The sequence below is a fragment of the Nannospalax galili genome, unplaced genomic scaffold (genome assembly GCF_000622305.1).
Source record: "Nannospalax galili isolate Female #2095 unplaced genomic scaffold, S.galili_v1.0 scaffold430, whole genome shotgun sequence".
Classification (NCBI taxonomy): Eukaryota; Metazoa; Chordata; class Mammalia; order Rodentia; family Spalacidae; genus Nannospalax; species Nannospalax galili.
Genome location: NW_008328607.1, coordinates 797628 through 824831, shown reverse-complemented (window position 1 = coordinate 824831; position 27204 = coordinate 797628). Strand labels below are relative to the sequence as shown.

Below are 27204 nucleotides of genomic sequence, written 5' to 3'. Positions count from 1 at the left end.
CTCAGTAGGGGAATTGCTTCTATTGGACTGGCCTGTGGCCATGTCTGAGGGGCATCTTCTTGATGAGTGATGTGGGAGGGCCCTGGGCAGGTGGGCCTGTGTTGGATAAGAGAGAAAGCTGAGCAGGGGCCAGGGGAGCAAGCCAGTAAGCAGTGTTCTTTCATGGCCTTTGCTCCAGCTCCTGCCTCCACATTCCTGCCCTGAGTTCCTGCCTTGTGATACTGTGACCTGTGAGATTTGAGACAAATAAACCCTTTCTTCCCCAAATTGGTATTGGTCAGAGTGTTTTGTCACAGCAATGAACAAACAAACTAGGACAGTAGTCTTCAATATTTCTAGCTCTTTTCTGAATTCATTCATTCAGAAATTTATCCCTATCTTCCTTCATTTCTTTGATTTCTTTGTGTGTTCTTTAAATTCACTGAACTCTTTTATCATGTTTATAATTGTTCTTTTGAGTTCCGTGTCCTACATTACCTCTAGGGGGTTCTCATTGTACTCCTCTAGAGGACTATTGGTATTTGGTGGGGATATGTTATTTTGGTTTTTCATGTTGTTGTTTTTTCTCTGTGATTTTGACATGTGAATTTCTTTTGTAGTTTCTGATTCTTGTGTGAGACTCAAGTGTTCAAGTTTAGGTCTGCTTCTTTTTGTAAACTTTATGTATCTTTGTGGTTTACTTTTTGGACATGAAAAGCTGGTTCTTCTAAGCTTCAGGTGTCTCTTTTGATTTCATATTAGAGTGGCCAGATTGCTTTTGTCTTTAGGAGTTCCCCACAGAGGCCCAAGTCAGATGAGGATCAGATGCTCTCAGGCTTTCTCCTAAGGTCTGGATCCCTCCACGAAAGACTTTGGCCTCAGGAATTTGGGGGTTGGACTGGCCTGGGATCAGGGCCAGGAAAGATGCTGGTCTAGGGCAGCTGGTGGCTGTGCCACCCAGAGATGCAAAGGGAGATAGGGATGGGAAGTGGCCCCAAGGGCTCCTGGGGACTGCACTGAAGAACTGGTTTGGTCTGGATAAAGGATCAAGAAGCAGTGGTGGTTCTCCCAGTGCCTGGGGTGCCAAGACAAGGATTGGGACAGGTCCTAGGTTAGGAGGAGAGACGGGCAGATTAGATGGGAGGGTGAATGAGGCTGGGGGAGTCAAGGTATTGGGGAGTATGGAGGTGGAGGGGTTGGGGGGGGTGAACAACTTATCCTGGAGAGAGGCCTGCAGGTCGTGGAGGCCCAGGAAAGCAGAGGGAAGTGAGGGTGGGGCCAGGCCCAATGGGCTCCTGGGGACCCAAGAAGGAATTGGGTTGGTCTGGATGTAAATGGTCAGGAAGAAGTGGTGGTTCCCCTGGTGTCTGGGGCACCAAGGCAAGGAATGGGACAGGGCCTAGGCTAGGAGGAGAGACGGGTGGGGGAGATGGGAGGGTGAATGAGTCTGGGGAAGTCAAGGCTGGGGTGGGGGGATCGGCTTACCTGGGAGAGAGGCCTGTAGGTCAGAGAGCTTAAAAATTATTTTTATTAATTCTATGAGAATTTCATACACTGTATTTTGATTATATTTACCCCTATTCCTCTCCCTAACTCCTTCCAGGTCCACCCCCACCTCCCTATCTCCCTCTTTTTGCGTCCTCTTTTTTTTTTTTTTCATTTAATAATACTTAGAGTCTGACTTATGTGGTCCATATATTCCTGGGTGTGGAGCCATTCACTGGAGCATGGTCAACCTACCAGGGGCCACACCATTAAAGAAAACGGACTCTCCCTCCCTCAGAAGCAATCAGCTACCCATAGTTCCTCAGTCAGGGCTGGGGACTGGCAAACCCCTTCTCCCTCCATGCTTGATTGTTGACTGGCTTAATCTTGGGCAGAACTTGTGCTGCCCTGTCATCTCCAGAAGACACTGCTTCACTTTGAAGTTCTCGCCTACTTCTGGCTCTTACAATCTTTCTGCTCCCTCTTCTGTGATGGTCCCTGAGCCTTGGAGATATGTGATATAAACATCCATTTGTAGTCTACCACTCCACAGACATTTATTCTCTGTGCTTTAATCAGTTGTGAGTTTCTGTTTTAACCACTGTCCGTTGCACAAAGAAACTTCTCTGAGGTCCGAGGGCTGCACTGTTCTATGGGTAGAAAGATTCAAATTTAGAGGGCAGCTTGATACTATGCCATTTAGAAGAATAATAGTAGTAGGTTCACCTCTGGAGCCTGTGAGCTCTTGAACCATGGGTTCTTGGCCAGATTCATAGTACCAGGCATGTGGTTCCTGCTGTGGAGTGGACCTTAAATCCAATCAGAAAGCAGTTGGTTACCCATTTTACTCATGCCACTATTGCACCCATGGGTACATCTTGTAGTTCACAGGGATCACAGCTGGGTAAGATGTTTCCTCTGGTAGCCTATGTAGAGAGCTAGCCAGCAGGAAGGAAGCTTCCTGGTCAGTATCAACTTATTTCTTCATGTCGTGTGACCAGTGTGTGTGGTGTCTTCAGCAATAAGTTCTTATAAGACCATCAGGTTCAGGTGGAGGTCAGCATTTTTTGAGCTAGCATGCCCAGCCTTTTTTTTTTTTCTTCCAGATATGATGTACAATCAAAGCAGTTGGGAGGCAACTGTTAAAAAGAGGCAAAGTAAAATTTAAAAAAATATTCAATTATTTCTCCAAATTCCCAAAGCAAATGAGTTAGAACCCAAAATAAGTTCTGATTTTCTTAAATCACAACCACAGGCAGTTTCCACTTGTCAAAATCTCTGGGAATCTTTAAACTGCCAACCTCAAGAGCTTCCAACAGAGAATGCTGGTACATTTTGGGTTACAAAAAAGAATAATGGTGATATTGGACTGTAATGCCAGGAACAAAATATCCCTGATACAGTGATGTAAGTGATACATGAAAGACAAACAATAAATCCTTCAGAATAATCCAAATTAATGAATGAGGAAGGAATGGAAGAGTCACTAGAAATGTTAGAATAGCACAGCAATCATTGCAGAAGGCAAGAACTAATTATGAATGTAAAAATAGTGAGGGCTGGATAGATGGCTCAGCAGTTACGAGTATTGGCTGCTCTTGCAGAGGACCTGGGTTCAGTTCCCAGCACCTACATGGCAGCTAATAACTGTCCATAATTCCAGTTTCAGGGGATCTGGAATGTCCTCTTCTGGCCTCTGAGGGCATTGCACATACATGGAACACTTACATAAATAAGTACAGGCAAAACACTCATACATATAAACTTAATGTAACAAATATTTTTAAAAATTAGTGAGTGAAAATCTAAGGAGAAAAGTATGTTAGAGAAAAGTATGTTGACCAAATGATTGGTATGAGCATCCCTAGAGTTAAGCATCTTACTTCTGGTAGTCTTCCCCCAAATCTAGTACCTCAAACTAACCAAGAGACAAACCTAATCACAAAATTCCACACTGAAAGACAATCTACAGCATGCCTGGTTTGTATTTTTTGAAACTCTCAATATTAAAAGAACCCAACTCTCAAGATCACAAAAATCTGAGGAAAGACTAAGAAACTAGCAGATTGGAGGAAATTAAGGCAATAGACCAATTAAGGGAATGTGTCAGTGGTGCTAGAATTGAAAAGGCTACCACTGAAAATGTTGAGAAAATCCCATAGAAATGAAAACCTATAGTTTAGTTAACTGTAGTATATCAATGTTAATTTCTTTAAAATTTTTTATAATTTATTTTTATTTTATGTGTAAGAGTGTTTTGCCTGCATGTGTGTATGTGCACCCATGACATGGAATGCCCATGGAGGCCAGAAGAGGGTGTTAGATCTCCTGGAACTGGAGTTTTTGGTGGTGGCTAGCTACCATGTATGTGCTGGGAACTGAACCTGGGTCCTTTGCAAGACCGGCCAGTGCTCTTAACTGCTGAACCATCTCTCTAGGCCCTGTTAATTTCTTGATTTAGTTAACTGTATCATGGTTATAAAAGGTGTTGGCAAATTATGTAAGGTGTTGGCCATTAGGGGGAACTAAGTGAGACTGAAGGGACATTCTGGACTGAGTTTTTGTAACCTTCATGTAAAAAGAAAAAAAAAATTGGAGAAGTGGGTCTCAAATAACCCAGGCTGGCCTTGAATTTCTGATCCTCCTTCCTCTACCTCCCAAGTGCTAGAATTACAGGTAAACCACCATATCCAGTTTATTGGATGCTAGTAATTGAACCCAGGGCATTATGTATGATATGCAAATATATAATCACTCTACCAACTTAGCTATACCCCCAACACAATGTTGTTTCCTGTTTTCTATAGTTCTGTAAAGAAACCATTTTTCTATAAATTGAGAGCTTGATATAACTTTAGAAAGAGGATGTGGTATTAAGTGGTCATTAGAATCATTTCGAATGAAATAAAAAGAGATGTGTAGCTGGCCTTCCTAGTAAAACCTCTTCATCTTCTCCTTTAAGTACTCGTTCACCTGATTATCCCGCGGTGGCCAACTGGAAATGCTCAATACTGTAAGGTGTGTAGTTGGAAAGAGGGCTTAGAAGCTTGGGGAGAGTAGAGCAGACAGCTAGCCCAGCATCAGAGATGGTAGCACTGAAGACAGTTGGAAAGAGCATATCATCTCTCACTTTGAAGAGCCCTTGTCATCTTAGCCACCTCACAGAGCTCCCTGCTGGTGTCACACACTCTTCCAAACACCTAATAAGGTAGTGTTATGACTGTCAAAGTTTGGTAGATAACACTGAAGCTAAGGGAAGCGAAGTGACTTTTTGTCCAAAGCCGAAGAGCTACAAGCAGCAGAGCCAGGTCTTGACTGTAAATGTTCTAATGTCACACCTAGCACCTTGCCATTCTCTATATTTCATGTGATTGATGAGAAAGAGCAGACTGGGGCTAGAAACCAAGAAATTATTCCAGGGGCTGGTATCAGATATGAAAGTCAAATGACATGGGAAACATAAGGCAGGAAGAAGTCCTGGAGCTCAGCAGTCAAGAGAGACTGCAGTGGTGGGCACAGCGACTGGCTTTATTTAAGGCAGAGTTGTTTACTGTACGCACTCAGTTGTGTTGGCTGCTTTGGTCTAGATTTGATGATGTGGGTGTTGGCTGTACCAATGTGCAACTGTGTGAAACTGAATGGCCAGGAGTACAGAGTCCACCATGATGGCATGACCTGAGCCCAAGCTGCTCTGGGACATCAGGCCATTTACTTTTCTCTCTGAACCTCAGATTTCCCATCTGTAAAACTGGGATTTTAATTGTGAAGCTGATCAGTCACTTCCCTCATATCTGATCACATTCAGAAAAAATTTCTAAAATATACAAAGTGCCATGTGATCTGGCCCTGGATCCTACTCAGCCTCGCATTCCTCCTTCTTACTCATGTTGATATGGTGACACCAGTCTGTTTTTTGCCCTGCACTTGGGCACCCTAGCCTCAGTGGACAGTCCAGTGCTCATCTTCCTGGAGGCTCTTGCTCCCATCTGTGCATTGCTCTCGCTTTACTTCATTCAGGCCTCTGTGCAGGGGCCCTTCCCAACCACCCTCCTTGCCTCTTCATTATCCATCTCTGTCTCATCAGTCTCCTTCCTAATTTCTATTGCCATTATGCTAAATAGAAGTACATTGGTTACTGCCTTTATATCCCACTGAAATGACAGCTCAGCTCCAGTTACTACATGAGTTACTTTGTTCGTTGTTGTGATCAAATATCTGAAAATAAAAGAAAGGTTTGTTTGAGTCCACAGACTGAGGGGACAAGGATGATCATAGCTGGGAAAAGACAGTGGCAGGAGTGGGAGGCAGCTGGCCACATGGCATCTATAGTCAGGAAAAGGGAAGGGGTCAGTTCATGTTCTTTTTATTTAGTCGAGACCTCAGCCTGTGAGATAGTGCTGCCCAAATTCAGGGTCAGTCTTCCTTACTCAGTTAAACCTTTCTGGAAACACTGCCATAGACACACTCAGAGATGTTTCCATGGTGATCCTAAATCCAATCAAACTGACACTGTCACAATAACTATCTTTTAAAAACAGCCATTATAGCCGGGTATGGTGTTGCAGCACTCAGGAGGCAGAGGCAGGTGGATCTCTGTGAGATTGGGACCAGCCTAGTCTATATAGAGAGTTCTGGGCCAGTTGAGAGATCCTGTCTCAAACAAACAAACAAAACAAAACAAAACTACCAACAAAAAAGATTGCTGTATCCCTATAGTTTACCCTAGGATCAAGATATAGTAGTACATTTATGTAACTGAACATGGAGCCAGGAGGTAGGAGAGAAGAATTAAGTTATCTAATACTAATTTAAGTTTATAAAAATCAAGAATTGAAAACACCTGTTTATCACTTGGGCACTCAGATAGGTTGGTGTATATCTACTGTGGTATGGATATGAAATGTCCCCCCAAAGGCTCCCTTTTTGTTGAAGGCTTGGTCCCAGCTAAGGGTGATCTTGAGAGGTGATTGGATCAGGAGGGTGTTAGCATCATGGAAGGATTAATCCATCACGAATTTTTAGGTGACCTGGGTGTTAGGTGGTGGGCCTAGTTGGAGGAGTAGGTTACCAGGACTCTCAAGGATATACCTCAGCCCCAGCCCCTCCCTCTACCACTCTCTCTACTTCCGGGCTGCCAGGAGCTGAACAGCATTGCTCCGTCTCATACTCTCCATGATGTTTCGTTCTCAGTTCATGCCCAAAGTGATGAGACCTACTGTCCGTGGACTAAAAATAAGTCCTTCTCCCTTAAGTTGTTTTCTCATGTTTTGTCACAGCTATGAAAAATGGACCAACACACTAGCCATACCTGTAACAGGCTATACCATTGGGAAAAAATGTGCATAATATATACTTCAGTGTGGAAAGCAGATGATAAAACAATGTATATGGAACGGTACAGATGCTACTGGAAAAACTTGACAAACACACCTGCATGTAAATATAACTGTACATTGCATAAATACACATAGAAATGTAATATATATAACACATGCTACTAAAATATTAATAAATGTATTTACATGTAGCATATGTGCTATATTCTGGAAGAAAATGTACATTAAACTATTAACAGTAATAAATGTGCATTAAACTATTAACAGTAATAACTTCTAAAGGAATTTTATATTTATTTCATGTGTGTATTATACCTGCATATATGTAAGTGCATCCTTATCATGCAACGTCTGAGGAGACCAGAAGAGGGCATCCAATCTCCTAGAACTGAGTTACAGATGATTGTTAGCCACTATGTGAATGTTGGGATTTGAACCCAGGTCTTCTGCAAGAGCAGCCAGTGCTCTTAACCACTGAGGTATCTCTCCAGCCTCCTCTGTATATTTCTATGTTTCTTCAGTTCATTGTAACAAATGTATATGTGCAATGAAATCAGTAATAGCAAATCATTAAAATAAAGAGAAGTTTTCCTTGACAGAAGCCTATCAAGATTGCAGTAAACACACAGGGACCTCAGAGACCTGGAGACAGGGGCAGTCAGTGAGCCACAAAGTAGAACACTGTCCTTTTTGGGATCTGCCCCTGCCCATGTGGCATGAAAGCACTGTGATTTGACTGTGTCTTCCAAATTTCCTATGTTGGAAACTCAATCACAAAAGTCATATATGAACATTATTTGGAAGTGGGTTCTTGGGAGGCATTAAGATTAGATGCTGTCATGGAGGGGTCCCATGATTGCATTAGTGACTTCATTTACAAAAAAAAAAAAAAAAGAAAGAAAAGGAAGAAAGTGAAGTCCAGCCAGCAAGCTTCCTTGCTCTGTCTAACCATGTGATGTCCTATGCCTCAGGGCCATGCAGCATCCCTACCAGCAAGAAGGCCCCCACCAGATGCTGGACAGATGTTGGTGCTGTCTTCTTGAATCTCCCTGCCTCTAGATCTTCTATTTTAGGGGCTCTAAATACAACTTGATTCTTGATAAGTTACCTAGTCTATAGAATTCAGTAATATCAACAGAAAATGGACAAAGACAATGAGTTGGTCACCTCTGGCCCCACCGGAGCAAAGTGCTGAGAAGAGCCTGGTGTACTCAGCTGCTGTTGCCATTGCTCCTCAGTGGGGATAGCGTCATCTTTCCTCTTCATATGTGTCTGTTGACTCTTAAATGGGTTCTGCTCAAGTTGGAGTTTCATTGTTTTTCTCCCTGTTACCTAAAGGAGAATTAAAGCTTGAGAAATATGGCTAGCAGTGGACATCTATCTCTGGAGATATTAGGAATAATGGTTTATAAACCAGAAAGCTCAGCCTGGGAGGGAGCTCAGTTAGCAGAGAGCTTGTCTGTCTGACATACAGAAAGCTTTAGGTTCAGTCCTCAGCACTGCGTAGTTAGAGCTGTATGCTTAGGATCTCAGCCCTTGGGAGATGAAGGTAGAAGGAGTAGAAGTTCAAGGTCATCCTTGGCTACATATTGATTTCAAGGCCAGCCTGTGATACATGAGACCCTGTCTTTAAAAAAAAAGGGGGGACCTAAGTTGTAGTCTCCTCTCTCTCTCTCTCTCTCTCTCTCTCTCTCTCTCTCTCTCTCAAAACAAAACATCTAAACTAAAGCTGGATATGATAACCTGCCCACATCTGCAGTCCCAACACTCAGGAAGCTGAGGCAGGAGAATTGAGCGCTCTGGGCTAGCATGGGCTAGAACCAGTGAGACGCTGTCTGGAAAAAAAAAAACCAAAAACAAAAAAACCTAAAAACAAAGTAGCATGTTTTAAAATGAAAGAAAAGTAAGTGGGTGAAAAATGTTTACTAAATTAAAAAGATTACATTACACAATTGTTCATTGTTGTGGAATGTGAAAGTCTTCCCTGGTTTGTTGCTAATGGCCTCGTGATTTAAAGCTGCTGACTCCACCCACCACTCACAATGATGCTGTCCCCCTCCACTCCCCATGTGGTCCTGGCAGACACTCATTTGTATGTATGGTTTCTGCCTGTCTGGCCAAAGGGACAGATACTGATGGCATATGTTAATTACTACCCAACGACTTCCTTTCATTAGGGTGTTTATCAACATTCTCACTTCTGCCCATTGAACCAGCTGGCATGAGGGTCTGCTGGCAGCCCGGAGTTCACATGATGTTTTCACTGGGGACTCACAAGACATAATAGATTTTTCCTTTGGGGGAATGAAATTCTTTCTGTTCTACCTCAGTCAAGAGCTGTCTGCAATGCCTGGAAGATGACACCAAAATAGTAACTTAGAAACAAATGTTTGCTGTGGCAGCCCATCTACAGGGTTGCTCTAGATGTATTTTGGTCCTATAACATGATGAGCACCCATCCATCTGTTTAGACATTCTTATCATTAGTGGGTAACCTCTTTCTAACCATATCTACCCAGATGTTATGGAATAATTTTTGTATTAGCGAGAATACAAACTATTTTAAGAGGGAAGCACCAACTTCTAAAACCATCTTTAGATCATATTTCTTAGCAGCATGATGACACATATTTCACTAAAATTTGAGAGATGGCTTGGGGAGCAAGAAGAGAGTAAATTATGGGGAATGATCTAAAAGCCCAAAACTGTGGATGGCAAGATGAATTATGAATTGATGTGTATGCATATTTCTTTTTTTAACATTTTATTTATTATTTTTATTTTATGTGTCTGAGTATATTGCCTGCATGTATGTGAGTGCACCTGTGTCATGCAATGCTGCGGAAGTCAGGAGAGGGCTTCGGATTCCCCTGGAACTGGAGTTAAGGACGGTTTGTAGCTGCCATGTGGGTGCTGGGAATAGAACCCGCGTCCTCTGCAAGAGCATTCAGTGCTCTTAACTGCTGAGCCATCTCTCTAGCCCCGTGTATGCATATCATATTTCATGTCACCACACCTTACCATAAGGGACTCTTTAGATCTTGCCATTTTATCAGTCACACATCTCTTTGACACACCTTGAGGAGCTAAGTCACCATCAGAATGACAGGCCAGCCATGTTCTTCAGTGCTCTCTCCGGCTCACATCTCTCCTCAATCATTTGTCAAATTCAGGGGTGAGTCAGTGGCAGATGCTAAAGAGGCAGCTCTGAAACTGTTGTTTGGTTGTGGAGTCATGACAGAAACAACCCCCACCCCTTTAAAACACATCAGAAATTTATTCTTATCTGACCAAGCTACATTGCCACATGTATTAGACAAGTGGGTTTTGGACTTTCATATTAGAGTATGGTACAGGACAGCAATTTTGTGGAGGCACACGTTTTTGTACCTTTTTTTTTTTTTTTTTTTTTTGGTCTTTTTGAGACAGGGACTCTCTATAGCCCCAGCTGTCCTAGAACTCACTATGTAGACCAGGCTGGCCTTGAACTCACAGAGATCTGCCTACCTCTGCCTCCCAAGTGCTGGGATTAAAGGCGTGCACCACCACACCAGGCTTTTGTCCCTTCTTTTTAAGTGAAAACTAAAGCAGTTCCCTCCTTCAAAGAAGCCATACCCTCTCCCTCCTACCCCTCATGGCTGTCAGAACCAATGCCCAGGGTGTGTAAAGACAAGTCAACTGTGCATGGTCTACCCAGCATGGGTGTGATGTCAAGAAACCAGGGAAGCAGTCTTGAGTGTCTTGTAGCAGAGCAGATGCATTGATTAATAAATACTTATTGCCTAAAACCAGCCAATATTCAGCTGTTGTACACTATTATGGCTGTATCTATTTGTCCTTAAAAATATCAGAAATACTTCCTGTACTGACTGGCACAAGGTTAGTGTATCAAACTAGTGCTGTCTTCTGATCCAGACATATCATTCCCTTTCCAGGGTCCCCTGAATTCCTATGACCTCATGACTATAAGATTAGTCTTGGCCTCATAGGGGCCCCAGCACTTGGGCTGGGACTGTGTAGAAAGGGAAACACCACTGACAGGGGTGTGGATATTTAGACCATCATTCTTTTTTTAAAAAATTTAAAATAGAATTTTGTGATTTTTCATACAATCTAACTTGATGGTATTTGGATCCCCTCCCCTATTTGTATCTCACCTTAAGTCCCCGCCCACTTTAATGTACTCTCTCTATATAATAGGGCCTATGGAGTCTACTTTGTGACCCCAAATGTCCTTCAGAGTGGGTCCATTGACTGGAGCCTGTTTAACCAACAAGAGTCCCGTCCTTGAAAGAGAGATGGTCATTCTTGCCTGTAAGTTCTAGCGCTAAGCTGGTAGTATGCAGAATAGAACACGGGCTCCTGTTTACTGGAAGTTCCCAACCTCGTGGAGACCTCTAAGAAAAGTGCTCTGTACCAAGTCCTAGCATTCTAGAGATGGTGCCACTTTGGTGAAACTGATCTGCAAGCTTGGAAACTGGACTTTATCTAAGTGCTAGAGTGACTCAGTTTCCCAGGGACAGATTTGTGTCACTCCAGTTCTCAAGAGACTGTCACTTAAAGCCAAATGACAATATATTAATTTGCAGTGGGAGATAACTTTTAAGCAGAGTGGACTCTTGTGTCACCTTGACTAACATGTTCTTTCCCTGTAGGAAACTAAATAGGAAGGCAAATGGTAATGAGGATGCAGCTGGAAGCACACAGCCAGGGCAGGGGATGTCAGAAGGAGGGTTTTTAATGTCAAAGGGTGTCAAAGTTTCTCAAGCTTCTGCCTTCCTTTCTCCTCTAGGGACGAACCTGCCAAACAGATAGAACGAGATGTTCCCGTGAGGTCACTCATGAATCCCCACGTCAGCCAGCCCTTCCTCTCTAACCCCCACTTTTTGTGTTCCATGTAGACATCCCATTTTGTTTGACACATTCTATCTTTAGATTTGTTAATACCACTACCCAGATGCTGGCCAAACTCTGTTGATTTCTTATGCCTGGCTTAGAAGACACTCTTATCTTTCAAGTGCATTACTCCTATCCCCAAATCCTACTATATGGGTTAGATTATTATTATTTAACTCATTGGTTCTCAGTTTGACTCAATTTTTGAAGTATCTGAGAATTTTTTAAACTGAGTCCTGGCTCCACCCCCCCAAAATTCTGATTAATTAATTCAAATTGAAATCTAGTCACTGGACATTTTTAAATGTTTTCCCCACAAATATATCTAGGATTTGAAGGCGCCTAAAGAGTTGACATTCAGAAAAAAGAATTTTTTTTTTTTTTTTTTTTGGTCTTTTTGAGACAGGGTCTTCCAGCAGCCACAGCTGATCTGGAACTCACTGTGTAGACCAGGCTGGCCTTGAATTCACAGAGGTCTGCCTGTCTCTGCCTCCCAAGTACTGGGACTAAAGGCATGAGCCACCATGCCCAGCTAGAAAAAAATGTTAACTTGAGTGGTTTGGGAATTGCTGATTTAACTCTTGAATTGGAGGATGCTTTGACCTGCATCAGCTTTTAACAAGTACCAGTGTTTTATTGATTCATTACTGAATTATTTGGTCTGGGGTGGGAGCCAGACACGGGTGGTTTGTTTTGTTTATTTGTTGTGTGTGTGATGTGTATGTCCAGGTGCACATGTACATGTGTATACATGCATGTGGAAGCCATAGAACAATCTTCAGTGTTGTTCACATGGAGCCATTCACCTTGCTTTTTGGGATAGGATCTCTCTGGGACCTTGGGCTTACCAATTAGGCTAGACCTGGCTGGCCTATGCACCCAGAGATCTGTCTCCATCTCCCCACTGCTGTGATTCCCCTGGTTTTTCATGTATGTTTTCGGGATAAAGCTCAGGGCCTTATTCTTTACTGACTGAGCCATCACCTTAGCCTTGGCACATGTGTGTCTACAAAGCCCCCCATCCAATGGTCTAAACAACAGCTTGTTGGTCTCTTTGGTGTCAGTTCCTCCTTGGACACAACACTTCACAGAAGAGTGCACAGGAGAGCAGCTGGGGCAAGGGCTGTGGAGATGAACATCCGTAGCCTGTGTATGGGAGGAAACCCCAGTCAGAGCATAGCATGTGAGCAGGATGTAGAAGAAAAGCTCAAAACACATTAGTATCTTTACATCCATATCAAACCTGTTTCTTTGCCATGGACATAGCAAGCCTTAGAGCCACTTTTGCCATATTGTTGCGTTGCTTCAACGGAGGTCAATGAGCCTGCTTGTGCCTGAGGACGGTGTGGTTTGCTGCATCCTCTCCTACATGGAATCTGGCTTCCCTGTCTCCTGGGAGTACTGTTTTAGACTGTTCCTCTCAGTTTCTCCCCTGGAGACCCCTGGTCTCTGAAGGCCACCATCTTGAAGAGACTCCAGTATGTTTCGGTGCATATTCTTTTTATTTTATTTTAAAAAATTTTTAAATATTTTATTTATTATTTTTATTTTATGCATGTGCGTTTGTTGCCTGCATGTAGGTAAGTGCACCCGTGTCGTGCAATGCCCGCGGAGGATGAAAGAGACTATCGGATCCCCTGGAACTGGAGTTACAGACAGTTGTTAGCTGCCATGTGGGTCCTGGGGTTCAAACCTGGGTCTTCTGCCAGAACAGTCAGTGTTCTTAACCACTGAGCCATCTCTCCAGCTCCGGTGCATGTTCTTTTTAGCAGTAGCAGTTCTCGTCAGAGAAGCAAGAGACTGGAGAATTCCAGCCTGTCCTCTTCCTAAATTAGCTAAGGATTTTCAGTCTCCCTCACAATTCCCTAATTTCTGGCTGTCATGTATAACCTTTCCAATGTGCATGAGAATTCACTTGAGTTTTCCCAGTGTTTGCAGCTCTGTCTCGTTGCAGGGCATCTGGAAAAGTCATCAACATCGTTTTGGGAACTCTTTTGAAAAAAAAAAAAAAAAAAACAGTCCTGGGAGAGGAAAAGGCCATGGTCAGGCCAGAGGGCTGTCCAGAACCTCCACCCTTCCCTTTCCTGGGACTTAGGATAGGACTCAGGATGTAATACTCTCAAGTAGGGATATGGGGACAGAGTATAGCTGGATAGGTGACACACAGCACAATTTAGGAGCCCCGCTGACAGAATTCTGCAATCCCAGCACCCCACAGCCTCCCGACTGCCACTTCCCATGCTCCTGGCACAAGCCTTGTTCTCTGAGTTCTAATCCCAGCACCCCACAGCCTCCCGACTGCCACTTCCCATGCTCCTGGCACAGGAGCCTTCTCTACACCCAGGTTCTTGTGTGTTGTACTCTCTTGGGTCAAGTACTCTGTAACTTACACATGTCCTTTGGGAAGCTGCTTCCTTAGATCCTCAGGGATATGACCTTTTCTTTGAATGGACTCAGAAGAGTCTTATATGAGGGGTGAGTGACTAACAGTGAATATTTTGTTCACAAATAAAACCAAAGACAGTGACAAATACTCTGCAATACTCCTACTTTTCATTTCCTCAGTGATAAGAATGTTTGACAGTCTAGTTATTGCTTTGATTAGGGTAGGTTCTTTCCCGGAAGGCTTTTCTGTTCTTCAGTCAAATCAGGGTCTTGTATGTCTACCTCAGCTATTGATGATTAATGTCACAGTCGAACCCCTTAGCTTAGATAAAAGATAGGGCTGCTATTACACTTTCAGTCTTCTTCCAAGTTCACGGAGATAGGTGGATATTACAGGGTCTAGTTGAATTGAGGGGAAGGGAGCATGACTTGATCTTTGCCATGAATGGAGTCTGAAACTTGTTTCCTGTCTCTTGATTCTTAATGCTGCCCCCATCAGCTCTACATGTGACTGCTGTAAGATCTAGCAGAGCAGAACAGCACCAGAGAACACACTGTGGCCTGCCCTGTGGGTTGCTATGGTAGACTGCAGGCTTCACAGGGCCTGCGGCTTATGATTTTTGATGCAATAAAAAGAATAAGCTGGGCCTGGTGGTACAGGTCTGTGTTCAGAGTTACTTGGGAGGCTGAGACTGGAGGGTAGAAAATTCAAGGCTTTCCTGGGTTACATAGTGACTTTAAGTCCAGCGTGTACAAATTAGTGAGATGTTGTTTAAAAATAAAAAGTAAGAAGAGGGCTGGGACGTGGCTCAACAGTCGAGTGCTTGCCTCGAAGTGCTAGGCTGCAGATATGACCCCCAACACTGTACATACACACAAAAATAATAGTAATACATAACTGGGCATGGTGGTACCATCCTATAATCCCAGCACTACAGCGCTTGTGAGGCTGAGGTAGAAGGATCACAAGTTTGAGGTCAGTCTGGGCTACATAGCGAGTTCCAGGTTAGCCCGAAATACATAGTAAGACCCAGTCTCAAAAACAAAGAAACAAGTCACAAAATGCCAAGTACAAAGACAGGCACAAAGATGAATGTTTTCTTAGAGCAGGAAAATAAATCATATAATATTTTAAACTATGTAAAGTTGAGACTTAATAGGCATAAAACTCAGAAAAAAGTTTTATTGCCTTATCCTGACATACTCCTCTAAATGCATGCCACTACTTTGGGTGGGGGAGTAGAGGGCTACATCCTTATTAATTACTCCTTACGTTATCATAACTGTTGTATTAATCTCTATAACAGATAATTCCTTCTGCCGTGGTTGGTGGGAAATTGACTTTTAGTATATAGATAGTTTTAAAAGTTCAGTTCTTTTTGGCATCTCAGCATGTTATTGATCATGTCATATGAACTTTTAGGATGGCGAGAACCTCTATTGATTCTTTTATATGCAAGCTGTGAGGTTCCAGGAGCCTTTCAGATGTTTTTGTGAAGTAACTGATTCCCAGCAGGTGGGTTGATGACACTCTAATTGGGATCTCCTGGAGGTCCTAAAGCATAATCTTTACTGCCTTCCCAGAGCCCTCCAGGTCCCACCTAGCTTTTCTGAAAAAGGGGGCAGCAAGAAGCCCACCAGATAGTCCTCTTTTTCTTCCCATCTCTGCTCCAGTTGTTGCAGGCTCAAAGGGAGCCTAGAATGCGCCTGTACAGGGCAGCTGAGGTGAACAAAGAAACTGGAGTCTGACATTCTTCTGCTTAAAGCATGTCTGGCTAATAAACAGATACATTTACGTTGGATCAAATCACTTAAGTAAGTGTTAGGAATGAATGAATGCTGTGTGTGTCAGACCCATGGTGTCTTCTTTAAACTAGTGGTTTGCCAACTTACTGCATAGACTCCTGTGTTTTGAGGCTGTCTGGGGCAAGTGTGGGGGAAGGTGGTGGCTGCCTAGGGCAAGGAGAAGGTCAGTGGGCAGCACCCTGAGACTCTAAACAGATTCCATCAACGTGAACTGAATTAAATGCAAACACTTTGTTTAGCAGAAAAGTTTGAAAACATTTTCCAGCCAGTTCACTGTCTAGACTAAGTATTGTTCTCCCTAGATCTGTGCTCCTGGACGTTTAGCAGTATCATTCATAACCTGTTTATTTGCCACTGATGACCAGTCAATGTGCTTGAATGAGACTAAGTGATTACACTTATTCCATGTTTTGCAATTACCAGTTTGTTTCTGAATTGCATTATTTTTGTTTCACTTTGTTTCACTTTTCTGTTCAAAATATAGTGGTTTGAATTTTAAAATGTTTCGTTTATGTTTCTTAACACAGCTGCCCTGTGAAGGTCAACAGTCTTTTGGTATCACAGGGAAGCATCAATGGTTGGCATTTAATAAGCTTTTCTTTTTTTTTAAGCTTTCCCTTTTAGACTCTGAGTTATTCCTGTACTCACTTGAGGTTTGCCCTAGTGTTTTCTCTCTGGCTTTCTTTATTAAGCATTGTATTTTGCCAACTCTTCCATTTAGGTGTTAGTTTTTTGTAAGATAATTTATGAATAGAAATGATTAACATTTTCTGCTGTTGTTGGTTAGTTTTGTGTTAGATTTAATTCTCTTTTTAAAATTCATAGCATATTCTCTCTCTCTCTCTCTCTCTCTCTCTCTCCTTCATGAAGTAGTCAGGAATCAGTATATCTTAGGCACCTAGCATGTTAATTTATACTAAAGTAGGCATTTGAACAGCTCTGTACTGACTCGAGGTGTCTCATGACTTCTTCCTCTTCCGTGGGCTCCTCAGGAGGTACTTTGGCTCCTTCTTTCATTGTACATCTTCTAGCTGGGAGAGCTCACTGCTACCCTTGGTCCAGCATCACATGTTTAAGAAAGCCAGCCATTTCTTCTGACTTCTAGAGCCATATATTCAATATTAATGGGGCATCACCATGAAACCCCACACTGCCCTCCAAACAGCTTCTCTGTATTAAACCATATCTTGCATAATGTGATAAACCGTTGTGTTTGCTTCTGTTATTTGCTTTGTTTATGTTATTTTGAGTAAAGTAGGCTAATTCAATGAAAGTGCCTTTACTGGGGTTGGTCAAATTCAAATTAGTAAGAGTACATTGAAGAAAAAATAGCAGTCAAGTTTCACTTGGAAGACTGAAGCAGGAGGATTCTAAGTTTGAAGTCAGCTTAAGCTACCCAGGGAGACAGTATCTATCTCAAAGGGGCAGAAAAGAAACTCTTTTTATAAGTCATTTGTTATACTTTATTGGGATGAGTCAAACAAAGCATTTCCTAATTGTAATGAGTTAGACTGTTCCTGAGACACTCACATTTAATCCACTTAGCATTCAGGCGCATGCTCAAGCTGTGTCACAAACCTTATTTATAACAATATAATAGATGTAATGGCTTCCTGTTAGTCCTATTTTTGAAAAAAAAAAAAAAAAACCTGAAAACCTACAGAAACAAGTTGCATTTTACTGAAGTCAGGAACAAAACATCTCTTCCCAAAAGAGATACCTGCATGTACCGGAGAGTATCATTTGTGTTCACCATTTTGCTGCCCTTGGTCCATCCTATGAATGTCCCCTAATGGCTTCTGGTGCCAGACCCGGTTCTGGACCCAGGCTTCGGGAGCTTGGAGAGCAGGGCAGACGGTGGACGTACCTTTAGAAAGCCAGGAAACAGGTAAACAAACAAGAATATGACTTGAAAGTGTAGTAAGTGAGGTAAAGAGATGAGGCTGAACAAAGGGAAGAAACATGGCATGAATGGGTGTTGCCTTCGGGAAGGGGTGGAGGGAAGACTCTCTGGAAAGGCAACCTTTGGACAGAATCTTCAGCAAGGCGATCAAGCTAGACAGAGAGCTAGGGAGGGTAGGGGGCCATCCAGGTGGGGAATAGCAAGTATGTCTCCAGTGGTGGAAACGAGCTTGGAATGTTAAGTAGAGGCCCTTAAGTTAGGATCCAAAAGTGAATCAAGGGGGTCTCTGAACTTGAATGAGAAGAGACCGTATCTCTATTATCACTATCAGCTAACTGAAATTTAGTACTTCCTGTAGAAATGACTGGAAAAACTGAAGCAATAAGAACAGCATCTGGGACTCTCACACCAATCAAAACCAGACACTTACATCTCATAGGACATGTGTTACTGATTTCTGGAAATGTCACTTGTGCACACCAGGACTTTGAAATGATGGTAGTGATTAGAGTTGCTGTTAGATCCTGTTATTTAATGTACTGAAGAATCACAAGGATTATCACATCTCTTAATATTATCCAATATTATTTGTTGTAACTATATCATTTGTAATCATATACATTTTATTTTATGCTTTAAAAAATATTCTTTGGAGGGGCAGAGGAGATAGTTCAGAAAGCAAAGCCATTGCTTTGCTTTCCTCAGGGCTGGGACTTTGGATTCCTCGTAGCCACATAAATGACAGGTGGGCTTGGTGGCCAGCCGGTAATCCTAGGGCATGGGAAGTAGAGACAGCAGCAGCAAGCTGGCTATCCGGACTAAACTGGAAAGCTCTGGGTTCAGGGAGCTACTGTGTCTCAATATATAAGGTTATAAGGTAGAGAGCAATTGAGGGAGCTACCCAGTGTCAAGCTCTGCCTTCCAAATGCATGTGTAGACATGAGCACTTGCACCCCCACTGTACATGTACACGTCAAAACTCTTTTAAAAGATTAATTTTCTTTGGAGAGGGGATCCATGAATTTTACTGAGGACTGAAGTGTCCATGGCACAGACAAGTTATGACTAATATGTGAGATGAAACCAGGAAGGCAAGAATAAAACAAGAGCTGAGGTTTGGTGGAGGTTATTGGAAGCTTTGGGGAGAGAGGTACCTCACTATATTGGGTGACTGATTACAACCCGAGGCCCTAAATAGGTGAACCCTGCTGGAAGATGATAGAAATTTGGGCCGGGCAGGTAGGTGGAGGTGATGAAAGTGGTCATGATGGTGAATGCCTTTTGAAGACAGAACTGATCATTTGATGACAGGCTGACTGTGGGTGTGCATATTAGTTACTTTTCTGTTTCTGTGATAAAATACCATGACCAAGGCAACTTATAGAAGAAAGTTTATTTGGGCTTGTGTCTCAAGAAGTATAAGAGTCCATCATGACAGGAAGCAGTCAGACCAGAGACCTGAGAGCTCACATCTTCAAGCAAGTGTAGGAAACAGAGAGAGAAATTGGAAGTAGGGCAAGGCTATGAACTCTCAACTCTCACCCCCCCCCACACCCCCAGGGATGTGCTTCTTCCAGCAAGGCCACATCTCCTGAAGGTTCCAACAACTTCTCCAAACAGTGCCACCAAGTGTTCAAATACTTGAGCTCATGGGGCCACTTCTCATTCAAACCACCACAATGTGGGAGCAAAAATAACACCCAAGAAAGATTTTCAGGACGGTACCAAGTGGATGAGCAGAGGGGTCACTCATTGAGAGGGAGAATAGAGAGAAGGAGTGGGTTGGAATGGAGGCCGAATGGGGAATCAGGAATACTTTCTAGAATGTGTTAAATTTGTGAGGCCTACCTGCCATCCACATAGGGCTACTAGATACAAAGATGGATGTGAAGCCAGAGCTGGGGAAAGAAATAAGACTGGAGACTGAAGTTTGGGGATCCTAGGTATACAGTTGATGAGTAAAATCATGGGGTAGTAACCCCTTCTCTCTCAAGCCATGCTCTGAAGGGACAGTACTTGGATGTTTGAGAGGACAGAGGAGCTGACAGAGCTGGACAAAAAGTGGCAAACAGACAGGAAGACAGTACATACGTTTAATGGACTACTGAGAAAGTAAATTGAATTATAAGATGCCCTTTAGTTCAGAAGTTCCAAAAATACTTTAGAAACTTAATTTTACAACACAAATCATAGTAACCCTAGAACTTCTGTCACTCCACTTAAAAGCATGGCTTAGCCATGAACAGGATCTTAGATTTAAGGGCTTAATATTTGTGACTTCTGTATGTTGGTCCGTCTTTGTTCTTGGTTAGGTTGTTTAACTATTTTGATATCACTTTTTAAAAAGTTTTTTCTCTCTAAAATTGAGGTGTCTACTGCTGCCTACTTCATAGGAACACTGAGAGAGATCTTAGATGTCCATAAGAGGAAATGGATCACAATTTGTTTTACAGTAACAAAATAATCAGGGTAGAAGCCAGGTATGGTAGCATACACCTATAATCCAAATAATTGGGGGACTGAAGCAGGAGGGTTACGTTTGAAGTAATCCTGAACTACATATCAAGATTGTGTCTCAAGAAAAATCAAAAACAAAATTCAGGTAGGATTTTACCCAAGTCTATGTTCAGTCTGGCATTTAATTGGATCCCAACATCATCAAAACAAGCCTCTATTATATAGCTATTATGGGACCTGTCATAGGCCAACATGTGGAATTAAAAACTCATCTGAAGTTACTCGGGGTCTTATTTAGGCACTTTTAGCATCACTTTGTCAGGCCACCACTGGATCTCCCAAGTCTGACTTCTTCAAGTGTCTCTCATTCTTATGTTCTTTCCCAGATACTGTCTTCATTTCTCATTCCCTCAGGACTGTGCCTTAGGGAAGTATGCTACTACCTCCCTCTCCTTAGCTCTCTCACCAAAGTCATGAAGTCTGTTGGTGTTAGAGAAACAATCTGGGCTTTAGTAGGTAGATGTCTCTGACTCTGTCTCCCATTCTCCCCACTGTCTGCAGCTCAGTGTGCCTGCTTCTTCCCTGTGTATGGCTAATACCAGATCCTGGTCTCTTGAAGCTATGCTATTCTTTCCAAAATCATAAAATAGAAAGAGCACATGACAAGGAATAAAAGACCCATGGTTGGATTCTATGCTACTTCAAATGTAAATGTTTACTTCATTACAGAGAGGGGCTGGAACAACAGCTTAGTGGGTAAAGCATTGGCCTTATAAGCATTAGAATCTGTATTGCCTCTGAAGCACCCTCGTAAAAATCCAGGCATGGTGGTACACACCTATAATCCCAGCATTGGGGAGGCAGAGACATCAGATGCTTGGGAATCATTGGCCAGCTAGCTGAGACTAATTTGCAAGTTCCAAACCAATGAGAGATCCTGTCTTTTTGTTTTTGTTTTTGTGTTGAAACTCAGTATGTAACCCCAGCTGGCCTGGAACTCACTATGTAGACCATCCCAGGGTAGCTTCAATCTCACAGCAACCCATCTGTCTCTGCTTCCCAAGTTGGGACTAGAAGCACGCACCACCATACCTAGCCTGAGAGACCCTGTCTTAAAAAAAAACAAGGTGGACAGCTCTTGAGGAATGATATTCTGAGCTTGTTCTCTGCCCTGCCCCCACTTGTGCATGCACACCTGCTCACATACTCACAAACACACACCCTCCACACACAAGAAAAATGGAGAGAATCTCATTTTCTATTTTTGAACATGGTTGAAATGAACTCTAAAGTTCTTCTTGTGCCATGAGACCGCTATTCTCATCTTTCCCAGCTGTGCTAAAATTTCCCAGATCATAAATAGAATTACTATGAAAATAATAATAAGTGTGTGGGGGAGCTGTGGTATGGCGTGTATGGTGCATGCATTGTGAGTGCATGGGTGCACATGACCTTATGTGTACATAAAGACACATGATGTCGTCCTCTACCACTCTCTGCCTTATTCCCTTGAGGCAGAGTCTCTCACTGAGCTAGAAACCTACTTTTAGGGCTAGCTTGGCTCATTAGTGAGCACTTGGGATCCACCAGTCTCTACTCCAAAATGCTGGAATTTCAGGCACATGCAGCCGTGCCTAGCTTTTTAAAAAATAGGATACTGGGGATTCAAACTCAGGTTCTTATGCTAGCAAAGTAAGCACTCTTACTCACTAAGCCATCTCCTCATCCCTTATCAGTATTACTTTGATTGACTAGCCAAAAGTATACACTTGTGGGATACAATGTGATGTTTGATATAGGTTTACAATGTGGATTCCTTAAATAAGGCTAATTAGCACACCCACCACCTCACTTACCTGTCATATGTTTATGGTGAGAACTTGGCATCTCAGTTATTTTGAAATGTGTAGTACATTGTTACTGATGAGAGTCAAGCTGTTGTGCATCAGACCTCAAAACGTATTCCTTCTGTCCATCTGTAACTTTGAATGCTGATCAGCAACTCCCCCTACTTTCCCTTCCCATCCACTGCTTCTCCGGCTTTTGATTACTATTGTTTGCTTTCTACTTCCATGAATTCATCTTTGTTAGATCCCGCATATAAGTAGGGGCATGCTAAGTGAAATTAGCATTGTGTTTTTCTCACAGCTCCTGGTTTATTGTACTTCTTAGAATGTCTTCTAGATTCATGCATGTTATTATAAATGGCAGGCTTCTTTCTTAAAGCGGAATAGTATTCCACTGTACATACATCACATTTTCTTCATCTATTCATTGGCTCTTGAATCCTGTGGTTGAATCTGTATCTCAGTCCAGTACACCTCAGTCTTTTATGAGAAAGTGAATAACCCTGGTAAAGTGTCAGTGAGTATTTCCTGGGTGAATGAGTTCTTTTCCAAGTCACACATTTGAACTTCACCTTGAATGCCCCGAGAAATTTTATCTTCTCTTCTTCCAAAGGGCATTTCTTTCTTTTTCTCTTTAAAAATTGTTTTTAAATTTATTATTTTTATTTTATGTGTATGTGTACATTGCCTGCATGTATGTAAGTGCACCCATGTCATGCAATGCCTGCAGATCAGCCAGATCTCCTGGAACTGGAGTTACAGACAGTTGTTAGCTGCCATGTGGGTGCTGGGATTTGAACCTGGGTCTTCTGCAAGAACAGCCAGTGTTCTTAACCACTTAGCTATCTCTCCAGCCCCCAAAGGGCATTTCAGTATTGAAAGTACATAAATATTGAGGCAGACCCAAGGGAAATATTCTTTGGGATATTTTGAGTCTTTTAGTAGCTCACCAGTCACCTTATTCATTTATGCCCATAGACTACCCTTACTCTCTGAGGATGGGTTAAATGGAAGGGATTTGAGGGTAGATCACAGAGAACAAGCTAGAACAGGATATTTGGTTTCAGGTTGGTAGAGTGCATTTCAATTCAGAGGGGATCAACTGGGAGAAAAAAAAGAAAGATTGCAGGTAATTGGTTGCAAGATCCCTTCCTTCTCCTGCACTGGCCTAGGATTGTCCATGAGCACCCACAGACAAGGCCAAAGAGCGAAGGTGATAGGGAAGTCCTCACCATAACTGCATTTTAGCTCCTAGATGGTGGAGACACTTCTCATGGCTCTGCTAAATCCAGAAGGCAGCCTAGTATTTCAGATTCAGCCTGCTTCAGAATCCTGTTGGTAAGAATGGTAATATATTAAGAGCAGGTCTACCTTTCTGCATCTCCAAAATGATCCAGGCTATATATGGGCACAGTTGATTCCATGACCTTTGAAAGTTTAGATCTTGATGTCATTTCCAATGGGCTGAAGGTCTAGAAAGAAGTCTCCTGAAAGGGCAATGGGAAAAATGTCATGTCCTATCACCCCTGAAGATCTGGGAAGGGACTAGTAAATGAGACTGTAGAATGCTGAGTACTCTCCCTAGGGAGAGGAAAGACACATCCGATCTGGCTGGCTGTGAACTTTGTGTGGGGAAAAGATCAAAATCAAAAAGTGCCTGAGAAATAAGATATATCACTTAGATATTTAGTTATCTGAGGTGTCTACAATTTAATTAAACAACAAGAGTGATCTAGCTCCAAGGAGCTCGTTTTAATTAAACTTTCCATCTCTCCTTTCTGTTTTGTGGAGCCGTTCCAGGGTAGTTCCTGGCTTTGATGGAACAGTCATTTGGCCACCCACAACGGTTTGGAAAAGTCCCACTGCTGAGTTAGCAGAATTCTTAAATGTGACTCTCATTGACTCTTCATTTTCAATGTTCAGATAGTCGGGAAACTCTCATTAGTGCATGAGTGAAAATGGTATGTTATTTTATTGGTTCTTTTGTGGGCTGCTTGCAAAATATCTGCCTCTAGATGGAATTCAGATGCTGATGAAGTTTCTGGTCAACTTTCAGTTCTTCCGTCTATGAAATTGTGTCACAATTTCTCTCTTTTTTTTTTTGTCTCTTTGAGACAGGGCCTCACTGTAGCCCCAGCTGTCCTGGAACTCACTATGTAGACCAGGCTGGCTTCGAACTCACAAAGATCTACCTGCCTCTGCCTCCCAAGTGCTGGGATTAAAGGCGTGCACCACCACGCCCAGATACAGTTTTCTCTTAACACAGAATGGTTTTGGCCTTTGAGTCAGAACTAAAAAGCTCGTGACAACGCGTGTGACACAGTATCTTAGGTATACTCTTAAATTCGTGAAAATCCAAGGTTATCAATCATTCCACAGTGAAGTGAGAGACCTGCCAGTGGAGAAATGGCCTGCGTCTGACGTGCTTAATTCTCAGTGTGGTGAAACCCTGGATGGGGTGAAAAGGACACTAAATTTTGTGGGCTGTTGTTCCTACAAGGTACTCATGTTGTAATTGAGAGAGGGCTAACACAGTGAAGAACTGAATGGGCACACTGTGAGACAGGAAGGCAAGCACAGGACCAGTGAGGACATTAAGGACGACGGCTGTGTATGGATGGCATTGCTTTCTTATAACATGGGCTGAAATAACTTGAAATGCTTCATGTAATAACTTGAAATGTGACCATTTTCTGCTCTATGGAAAACTACGACCCAGATGCAATGTGCTTGCTGGATTCTCTGCCCAGGGAATAATAATAATTCAAATGGCCCCATATGCACATGATGCTCTTGGGGAAAAAGCAAGGGCAGTTTAGATTCCAGGTTGGAAACAAAATATGCCAACGTAATCCAGGTTTTGAAAATCCAAGATCCATCTAGATGGCTTAGTATTAAAAATTACCCCAATGTTTCCAACGAATTTTATTATAGAATCGTATTTTAGAATGTGGTAAAACGAACTCATACAGCTGACCACTGGAATTCTTCTAACAATTTGCAACACAGGAAGGCTGGTGAGACTTTTTCTTTGCTTTATTAAATGCATTCATTTTGTTGTGTTTTGGTTAATTTAATTTCTTTTATAGCAGATGCTAAACAAGTCACAAGTAATTGCATTATAATGGGTGTAAATAAACAGGAAATTTTAAATTGAGAAGTGTTTTGAAGTTCGACTCTTTTGTCTTTGAATGCAAGGAGATGATGCGTTGTTCTTGTTCCTTCTCCATAGGAAAGAAGAATAGTTCTGGTTGCTTTGTTTTGCTGTGTTTGAAGATTTGCTTCTAATAAATAGTCATAAGCAATTTGAAGCCTTTCCTTTTGTTAGTCCTATGGGAAAGCAATGTCCTCCCTACAGTGAGCTGATGTGAAGAGTGCCCACATCGTTACTGAACACCATGGCTGGAATATTGAGTGGGGAACTCCGTACATCATAAGCAGAATGAACAACATAGCCACAGGGAAGGCAGATCCATTCATAACAAATCAACAACATTTCAGGTAAAGAGCAAGATCTCATTCTAACAAGGAATGAAAATATTAAATGAAAATAATGATTCTTAGTCTTGTAACTCACAGTGGAAATTGGATCGCGAAGCTCGCCTTCATCGTACTTTTGGGAAACTAACATTTGCAGCTGGGAATACTGAAGGCACAAACATGAAGGCCCCCACCAGGCAGACACACCAATGTTCCAGTTCCTCAGCAGCACCATTAGCTAGTAGAGGATTTGGTAGCAACACTTCATACAGGACAGACAAAGCTGTCCCCAAATAAACTCCAAGGTCAAATAAAATGTACAGGAAAACTCCTTTTAAATTTTTGAAACGCAGTATCATGTAAAAAACATAAATCACATGTAGACTGAACAGACTGCAAGGACTTGGGACTCATTTTTACATGGAAATTACTGTGATATTTCTTATAAATGAATATAATTGCTGCACGTATCTTTTACCACTGAATCTGAATAAGAAAAAATTAAATTTGTGTTAGGAGTTTGTTTTCTGATATCAGAAATCCAAGTTTAAGCAAAAGGTTTATTGGCTCCTGTTAAACTGGTATAGATGGGAAAATGAACTCATGTGTTATTTAGTCTGCTTGTCCTTCTGTCAGTCCATTGATAATCTGTCTTTCTTTAAGTTGGTTCCATCTCAATGACAACTGATGTTCTTTCTTTAAGAAATAAGAAGAAGACAGGTGGTCAGTTATGCATATGAACTCACAAGTCCCATGCAAACTTGAACCAGACAAAATCTCAGCACAGACATGGAGAAGTGGGTAAGAAACCTGTGGACATTTGAATGAGAATGTTCCCTATAGGCTCCAAGTATTTGGACATTTTGTCCCCAGTTGGTGGAGCTGTTTTGGGAGGTCTTAGAAGGTGTGGCCATGCTAGAGGAAGCACATCACTGGGGGCTTAAAGAGCTCTTAAGCCTTGTTGGATCTCCAGTCACTCACTGCTTCCTGGTGCCTGCTTGAAGATGTGAGCACTTAGCTTCTGCTCTGACTCCAGCCACTTCCTGCCATGATGGACTCTTGCCGTTTTGGAATTGTAAGCTAAATAAACTTTTCCTTTTATAAGTTCCCTTGGTCATGGCGTTTTATCATATCAATAGAAGAGTAACTAATACAGAACCCTGTTTCTACGAGAACAACTATTGGCAACTGATGGCTGCTGAGTGGGGGAGAGTCAGTGTCTTTCAAGGATGTGACTCTTAGTAGGTTCATCAGATGCCAGTGGATGGGCACACACTGAAGGACATTTGGGGCACAAATGGACTCCATATGCCTTATTATTTATGTAATACACATAATATATATATAATAGAGTATGTTAGATTGGACAGGGGCAGCAAGGGGGGATGAGGATGGGGGAGAGAATCTAAAAACCATAGAATAATATGAAAATCCAAAAATTCAACAAAAAATTTAAAGATAAAGAAAGAAAAGAAATGGGAAACACGGTGTATTGGTCAGTGTCCTCCAGAGAAATAGCCAATAGAATGTGTGAGTGCGTGTGTGCATGCATGTGTGCATGTGTGCATGCGTGTGTGCATGCGTGCATGCGTGCATACACATATCTGTCTATACACATGCACATACATTA

The 27204-nt window shown here is 42.3% G+C and overlaps 1 long non-coding RNA gene across 1 annotated transcript in view; it reads left to right on the top strand.

Annotated features, from left to right (window-relative positions):
• LOC115069323 overlaps positions 1 to 26381 on the top strand; it is a 35666-nt gene extending 9285 nt beyond the window's left edge. Inside the window, exons 2-3 of the long non-coding RNA XR_003848592.1 lie at positions 25327 to 25595; positions 25674 to 26381. This is a non-coding gene — a long non-coding RNA (uncharacterized LOC115069323). The remainder of the gene's footprint in view (positions 1 to 25326; positions 25596 to 25673) is intronic.
• The last annotated feature ends 823 nt before the right edge of the window (positions 26382 to 27204 follow it).